The sequence below is a fragment of the Lepisosteus oculatus genome, chromosome 1, assembly GCF_040954835.1.
Source record: "Lepisosteus oculatus isolate fLepOcu1 chromosome 1, fLepOcu1.hap2, whole genome shotgun sequence".
Taxonomy (NCBI): Eukaryota; Metazoa; Chordata; class Actinopteri; order Semionotiformes; family Lepisosteidae; genus Lepisosteus; species Lepisosteus oculatus.
In genome coordinates, this window is record NC_090696.1 from 23,597,349 (window position 1) to 23,606,224 (window position 8,876).

Consider the following 8,876-nt stretch of genomic DNA (forward strand, 5'->3'; position numbering starts at 1 on the left):
CAGTTCCTTATGGTTCCTCTTGGCAAAATACAATAGTTCATAATAATGTATTTTGACAAAATGAAAAAAATGCCTAATAGTTAACTGTAGTTTTTTTTTCCTGTGTAGACTTTTATCACCACAGTTTTCTGCTAAAGTGTTATCGGGTAAATCATTCTCTTTTCTGATCTCTCTCTTTTTTTTTAAACTACAAAATATGAGTGTATCAGGCTAAATTCAATGACATACTACATTCCCATAATAAAAAGAGTATATTGTCTTGATTAATACAGTCCTCTGGAATATGTTTCAGACATACCTCTGAAGAACCTGCTTTTCTCTGTGAGTAAAAGGCCTTTCTTCATTCTTGTAAGGTTCACCTAGCAGAGTAAAAGAATAGGGTGTTTTTTATTGAAGTCATTGGAATTAAGCAACATTGAAAAATAAGTTTAAAAAGACCATTGAGAACTATTCTATTGCAGGGAACGTCTGATAACTTACACAAGTGCATTTAATTGCATTTTCAATCATATCTCATGACATTACTTTAAGCTATAATTGTTACTGGAACTGGTCAAATATTAAAATTCACAGAAATGCCAGTACAATTGATTATTTTTCAACAACAAAAGAGTTAACAGCCCAGCAAGGAGCTGCTAACCAGGGTTATCTGCCTGAATCCTGTTTTGGATATTTAATGTTGCATGATGAAATCTCCCAAGAACAGTCTGTAAAGAGTGATGGCTGTACTGCACATTTCATTCTATGAATGTCATTACCTTGACTCCAAATACAAAGGTGATTTCTGTGTTGCTTGGTGTTTTTAAACAAATGAGATTCAGTTTATATTTACTTTTATATATATATATTTATATTTACTAATAATAAGTCATCCTAATAGTGGAACACTATAGTTACAACAGTGGCATTTTTCCTCCCATTTTTGTCACTGCTTGTATTTAAAATCCATGTAGCCTTGCAGCTTAATACTTGTCTGGTATACTGGATCACATTAGCCATAATATAATTACATTGCTGATAATGACCTAATAATTTAGATAAGTGGTGACAAAAATTAGAATCCTGGTTCAACCAAGATGGCAGCCTGACTGACATATTTTCAAAATCTTTCACTGTTTTTCTCTTATGATGTGTTACACAAGTGGAATTGAAAATTGGTAGATTTCATTAACAACTAAAGCTTTTTCAAATTAGATTTTGGAATGTTGTTAAGCTTTTTTATATACCACCAGGTCTTAAACCATTTAGAGAAATGTGGCTCTTCACACAAGCTGCTCATACTCAACAATGTTTTGAACAATTAACTCCAAAAGTTATACATTTAATTCTAATCACATAAAATTCATATACAGTATGTACAGTAAGTTATTCATATATGAGTTCCTCTGAAGACCAAAGATGGCCACCAAACCACATTTAATAAATCATTTTCTTCATTGAAATGGTCTATAATGTCAACTTATGCTGTTTAAAAACATATGGGTAGTTAACTCCAGACTGGTGAGCGTACCATAAATATCTCTGTTGCTCTTGCAGATACCAAGTTGGCTGCATGACTGACATTTTGCTCTCACAACTCAAACTTGATTGCTTGTTTGTAATCTTTGTTCCCCAAAAGGTTCAAGGATTGGCCAATTAATTCCAAATGTCTTAGGTATTATTCTTGTGGTAGTGCTGCTTACGTATGGTGAAAAGGGATCCTGCATAAACCACAATCACTGTCTGAACTGAAAGGTTCTATTGTCAGGAGAACTACTGCATCACTGGACTTAAAACTTGGCAAGTTTCATCACAGCCATATTTGCCACAGAATGTTTAAAAAATACTTTATCTTTCTACAAAAGCTCAATCATTCTTAGCAAGACATGCTCTGTAAAACTAGCTGCTCTAATTTTGGCTAAATAATGGCTGATTAACTCTAAATGTGGAAGGTATCATTCTAGAGAAACTGGTTTCTGGACTGTATATCCCAACCCAGGTTAGCTACTAACCACCATGTTTTTTTTTATGTTGTCCATGTTAATCCAAAGCCACCACTCACTCTTGTGCAAAAGCTATTGTAATGCATACGTCCACCATTGGTTGCGAGATCCGGCTTACCAGCGCAGTGACGTCACCACCCTTAGCAGTGAATAGCAGGGACAGCAGACATAGCTGGGCTGATGGGAGATTTCCCTTTGGCTGAAGGGGCTGGGTCCCTTTTGAGTGATACTGGAGACCCAGGTTTGAGTCCCTGACGGTGGGGGGCCGACCTGATGCGGCAGCGGCACGTGAACCCACGTGAACCCCGTAGCGTTACATTGTTGTCAGAAGGGGGGTGGGATAGCCCTTCGCCGAGGATGGCGAATTAAGCGGGGGAGAGTGTAACGCATACGGCCACCATTGCAGGTTGTTCAAGCTGGCTTACCAGCGCAGTGACGTCACTGCCCTTCCCTGTGAATATCAGGGACCGCAGCCGCCGGGTTGACAGGAGATTTCCCTTTGGCTCAAGTGGCTGGGTCCCTGTTGAGTGACAGTGGATGCCTGGGTTTGAGTCCCTGATGGTGGGGGGGGCGACCTGAGGCGGCAGTGGCAAGGGTGCATACCCATGTGAACCCCAAGAGCATTACACTACTGTATGTAGCCAACTAACTCCAAACTTGGGGCGCTATGTATCTTTTTTTTGACAATATGATTAACATACAGTTTTTTTAAATTAGAATCATATTTAAATTAAGTTGGCTGCCTGGCAATAATTCTGTTCTTAAACGTCAGAAAACCACCGTCTATGATACTGCTATATGGATTGACTTAAAAACTGGCAGATATCATCACTCTAAATCCTGTTTCTAATTTACACTTCACATGTCGTATTTACACTTTTTATGCCCACAAATGGTCACCACCCATTTATCACAGCATCCTTTGCACCACTAACTGCTCATTTTCAGAAATGTGTCGTTAATGTGATGAAAATATTTACAAGAATGAGTTCGGAATCAGATCCTGTGTTTATTAGTGAGTGAGGAGCTTTTATAGGAAAACCCATCCAAATTATGCTCCAAGGTCTAGAAAGTATTGCATGTTGCAGTAGTTATAAAATTATTCATGCTAGCGGACAAATATGTTTGGAAAATGGCAACCAATCTTTTTCAATTCCTAGCTAATATCAGAAATATTAGAATTGTTTTGAGAAGTGAATCCTTGCAGTTGAGGTACTATTTCTCTGAGTGTTCATAGTAAAAGTATATAGCGTAGATAGAATATAACAATAACTATGGCACAGCCACAATTGCAAAGATGTGCAATGGTGTTTATTACGAGGAACTGTGTTCCCAAAGTCCACACCCCCAAAAAACAAAGTAAAAAACACAAACTAACCAGGAAAAAAAAAGAAAACAACAATAGCTATAGTATAATAATATATACATTAATAAAATTGATTGTTGTAACCAGCTCCTATTCTTCCCCCACAATCAACTTTCTCCTATCTCCCCCCATCAATCTTGAAGAGGTCATTTTCTAGGTTAAACTCCTCCCCCTAGGATATTCCACTATAAAGCAAAAAAATAATTTTACAAAATAATAATCAGAATTCTAAAATACACATTTCTTCATTAAGTACACAATTAAACAATGAACATATTATCATCAAAATAAAATATCAGACTCCATTTATGTACATAACTGTTATTTAAGAAAATACTACCCCCTTTTAATGGTACCTTCGTACAAATCAATCCACGCATGCGCAATGCTAAAACAGGCACTACTAAGCCAGCCCCTGTTGCCATGCCAAAGTTTGGGTCCTGCAGGTTTGCGGGAGAAACCATTTTTCCGGTGAGAAATCCTAACAGTTTATTTAAAACATGCGAGTTAGTCGCCAAGTTGGTTCATTATCGCCTTTGTTTAGATAGTGAAATGTTTACGTATGTGTGTGTATGTGTTCATGTGGATACCTCACGAGTGCCAGGTGATCTGGAAACGGAGTCTTTTTATATAGAAACCTCAGTAACTTTAGTAAAAATATGATTCAGTCACATACAGTATGTTTAGTACAAGTTAGGAAAGGTCTTCCTGTTGCTGTAAACAAAAATGAATACGTTTAGTCACCAACAGAATTGTTTGTGCCTGGTGGTGCTGTATCTGAGAGCAGCAGGAAACCTATTGTTCTTGAGGCCACCTGGTACAATATGTTTTGTGACCAGACCCTGGACTTACTGTATATGTAAATAGACCCATGTAAAGGACTTTGACACAGAATTATTCACTATTGACAAAGTAATTTTATGTGGTTATTCTAGTAGTTGTTGTTCTGCATGTGTGCCCCTGTCCAGTCCTTTTGTTTCCCAGGTCTGGGTGTTCCAGCTCTGTGTAAAGTGTCTGCTGCCATGGATGGAGTAATTCTTTTAGCCAGTACCATGTTCCTACCATTGTGTGAGAGAGCATTGGACCATTGCATCATTGGCTGTGACTGCTGAGAGACTGTGAGAAGCTATTTTGCTTTGTACATATTGTACACCCAAGAATGAGCATTAAATAAATTTCTGCTCTGTTCAATTCTTGATTTGTGGCCAGCACTTTTAAGCTTCAGTGATATATGACTTTTAATAAGGAGTGCAGAAAAAAGTGACTCCTTAAAGTTTCTCAACACATCTTTCACTGCCGCCACGTAACTTTGTCTAGACCATTGTGAACATCAAGGGTTTAGTGATGGCATAATTTCTGAAAATAATTGCTTGCGTATATGTTTTTACCCTTTATCTGTTTTATCAATAAAATGTATGTTACTTTAAAGCTGCGTATGTGGCATACTAATCTGTTGTGCAGCTGTATTGAGTGCATTCTCTTACATATAGAATTTCTGTAATTGTATGTATGAAAAATATTTCAAGACTGTCAGAGCACTTTTATAAGGTTAGTTCCAGTAAATCAGTTTCTCCATAACACCAGATATCCTTTTTTCATTGGTTCATAGAACCATCCCTGAAGTTTCAATGACCCTAGATGTTTTCTAACATAACTCCTTCTCTTATCCTCATGATTTGTTTGAATATGCAGTACTGTATATCAATGATAAGGCTGGTTTTAACATGAAAACATAAAATACAAATATAGAGTGCTCAGTTTCACTTTTATATTTGCACCCAACGTACCTCAGAAACAGATTCTTAATTTTATTTGTTCCCAACTGCAGACATCTACTTGGGAAATCAGCCACACAGATTGTTTCAACTGAAGAACCTGGAATGCAAAATTCCTATTGCACATAATTGATAAGCAATCTTCTTTTAGGTCAGGGAATTGAAGAAATTATTAAACAAAATTATTTTTGAAACAATGCAAATGTTGACAAGACTGAGTTTACAACCCTGTCCTATATTTATGGGTGAGAGATGAGATTTAAGGAGCACGTCAACCTTAATTATGCTCCAAAACATTAAGGCTGAATAATACAGTACATGTTGCAGCCATTAAATAGTTGATAGGTTAATTTATGCTGACAGGGAAAATTCCATCCATTCATCCAGAAAGTCACCTATTCCTGGTTAAGGTCACAACAACCCAGCGCCTACCATAAAAAACTAGGGAGCAAAGTAAAACACATACAGTACACATGGGAAGAGGGTCAAATAAGAAACACCAACTAAACTAATCAGCATGTTTTGGGTACAGTACTGTAGGTGAGAGGAAATCAGAGCACCAAGAGAAAACCTAAATGAACACAGAGCGGACGCAAATTGTACAGTACATATCTGTCCCTATCTGGGATAAGGACTAAATAATTGTTTGTCAGAAGCACTTTTATACAACCCTAAAGACTATTGGAAAATTGGAATATTTTCCAAATAAGATAATTACAACTAGGACATACAGTAAGTCTGTGTCCATTTGTTCATATTCGGACTCTCAATTTTTAACTCATATCAGGAATAGTGTGAAACACCATGTACCTAAGAAGAAATTTCAGTATTTAATAAACTGGCATGGAGCATTAGTTTGAGGTAGTTAACCATTATTAAAACTAATGAGTTTTTTCAAAAGAAGTAAAACACCTTGTATATGTATTTACTGATTAATCACTATTTTTATAGTATACTATATATATAGTAATTTACTAATTACTATAAGAAAAATGTCTCATACAACAGAGGCATAAAGTGTTTCAGAATACTGTAGCTGTTTTGGCAATCAGTGTAATAAATGTTAGTTCTCAGATACATTCAGTTTTCACAGAAATAGAACCACTATTTAGACTATATTTACATTTCATCCTGTACTTAATTTTTGTCACGATCAGAAGCCCCTCCTCTAAAGGATGCTCCGGCTCTTCCAAGTTTGTCCTGATTATTTGCACCTGCCTCCGGATCCAGCCCCTCCCTACAAAAGCCAGATGCTCCTACCATTTCAGGCTCAGCTTTGGAAACCCACCTACCTGCGAGTCCAGGAGTAGCTTGACGGCATAGGCTTCGCAATGGTGTCCTGACGGTCTGGGTCTGGGTCTTGGAGCGCCTGGCCCCGTTACCACTTTTTATTTACCAGACCCTTCACCGGATCCCGCTCCGGCTTTTAACCTTCATCATGTCTGTCAAGGATGGATTACCCGGCTCTGGACTTCAGCTCCCTGGATTACCCTACTGACTCCCCTTGGATTTGTTTGCCTTGGCCACGCCCCCCCAGCACCAGCGCACCATCGACACGCCTCCCTGTTTGTCTACCAGCGCCGTTCCTAGTCTTCTCTCCCCATGTTTTTTTAACTCCTTTCTGGATTCTGTTGTCTTCATAGGATCCTGAAAAACGCTTCTTGACAATTTTGCAAATGTAATGTATTCCAACTAATAGACACCTCACAAACCAGACATATTTTTAACAAGCAGTCACCAAGAATAAAGGCGGTACCATAATTACTCAAATATAAGCATTTTTATTTACATGGTACAACAAATTTCATGGTTGTACATTTGGCCTGCGGTTTATATTAGAATACAAGTAAAAAAAATCGGAAGAGTTAATCTGGTTGTTGACTTATTTACCACCAAAGTTCTGAACGGCATTGAACAGTGTTTTTCCCCCATTTTGCTTGGTTCTGGAGTGTTGTTGCGATCCAGTGATAAACATTTGCTGTATATTCATTTGCAATTATTCAAAATGAGCAAGAAGTCACTTTTGCATTAAAGAAGGAGGTGATCCTGAACAGCATGTGAGTCATCCAGCTGGAAGGCAATTTGGAGTGGATGAGCTGTGCTTAAGAAAATGGAGAGGGATGAAGGAAGAGCTAATGCTTGAAAAGGGAAGCAAGACGTGTTTTAGAGAAAATAAGCATCTGGTCATTATTTTAATTTTGCCTTTTGAACTCCTCTCCATCTTCCTTTATTTATTTAAGACCAAATAAACTTATTTTACTTCAATTAATTCTGTTCAGAAAGGTAACTTGTTTTTTGTAAAGTTATTTTTTCAATTTCTATAGTTGAAATTTGTCTGTGCCACTAATTTGCAGGTACTGTAAATACAATAGTATATCTGTTAGGATTTAGTAACTTCCTGCTTTGCTTGCTCTATTTGGCTTTAAAATAATGAAACCCATTAGTGAGCTGGTGATTTCACTACTGTATCTGAAAGCCTAAGAAAGCAAGGGATGTAAACTTCCCACTTTTGAATCATCCTGTGTTTGAAGATCAGATACTGTCCATCGGAACAGATAAAACATATAATTACCTTTTTTACTAATTTTAGATTCTGTATCAACAAAGATAGTGGCATGACCCAAGTATTAAAAAATACTTTCCAATCCAAACTCATCCAATCCAAAATCTATATATGAAACTTGATATCAGATGTGAAATTGGACAATTGACTGTACGTTTTGGGCTTGTAATCAGTTTGTTTCTGTTTTTAATTTTTGTAGAAAAGTAGCTGAAAATACAGATTCATAGTATAAGAACATATGAGAACTCCCCATAGACTTTTACTCAGAACTTGATCAGATTTTCTTACGAACAGGCTGTGCTGTTCAGTAATTTATAAATTCAATAATATTTTTTAGTTTCAGGAGGTCCACAGGTGTTGATCACTATGTAATCCTTCACTATACTATTAATGTTGGCATTGTATTGATTAATTGAGCGTTCGTAGCTAGCCATGATAAACATGCATCATTACTAGTGAAAGTCAAGAAGGAAAAACAGAGCAGGACCAATATACCTTGCTCATCAAGATGACAGTGCCTTTATCATTTTGTTATGTTGGAGGCCGGAGCATATTGTTGTTTACCATTTGGGGTGTTCACAGCCAGTAATGTGTAACCTTCCAAGCTGTTACTGCCATACAGTCTGTCAATGATGGGTCACCAAAAGTCACTGCACATTGCCAAGATTGATGGGGAAGTCCAAGTGTGGGTCTGGGTCTATTCTCTACAGAATTTCACATGTAGTAATTAATGGCAATCTGGCTGCATGATAACATATGCCAAGATGTAAACTCCTGGGACCTCTCTTGCTGCCCTTCCAGCAGGCTGATCCTGTCATGGCAGTTTCCAGTAAGCTTACTCTGTGTAAGCTCATACTGATTAGGTAACAACATTTAACTTAAACAATCAGTTAATTGGTGTAAATGTGGTATATATTTTTTCCTAATCTAGTGTGTATTTTGAATATAAATGTTGCATTTAAAACTAAAGGTAAAATCAGCTAAGATACATAACATAAAATTTGGATACATTAAAACTGTCATTCTTTAGAAAAGCTTTTCTGTTCCAGAAACAAGTATTTGAATTGTGGTTTTATAATTTAGGCAGTCAGTGAGACACTCTCTTCAGGAGAAATTAAAACCTTTGTTCTAGGTAGCAAGTTCTTTACAGTAAGAAATCTGATGTCGCTGTATAGGTACCAGTTAATAAA

The 8,876-nt window shown here is 37.1% G+C and overlaps 1 long non-coding RNA gene across 2 annotated transcripts; it reads left to right on the forward strand.

Moving 5' to 3' along the window:
* Window positions 1-3,759: 3,759 nt before the first annotated feature.
* Window positions 3,760-6,884, forward strand: LOC107077077 (uncharacterized). 2 transcript variants are annotated; one of them, XR_011190461.1, is made up of 3 exons: window positions 3,760-3,819; window positions 4,333-4,466; window positions 6,281-6,884. It is a non-coding gene; the product is annotated as an uncharacterized lncRNA (long non-coding RNA). The 2 variants fall into 2 exon arrangements; XR_011190460.1 differs by having other exon boundaries at window positions 3,766-3,819; window positions 4,317-4,466.
* Window positions 6,885-8,876: the final 1,992 nt, after the last annotated feature.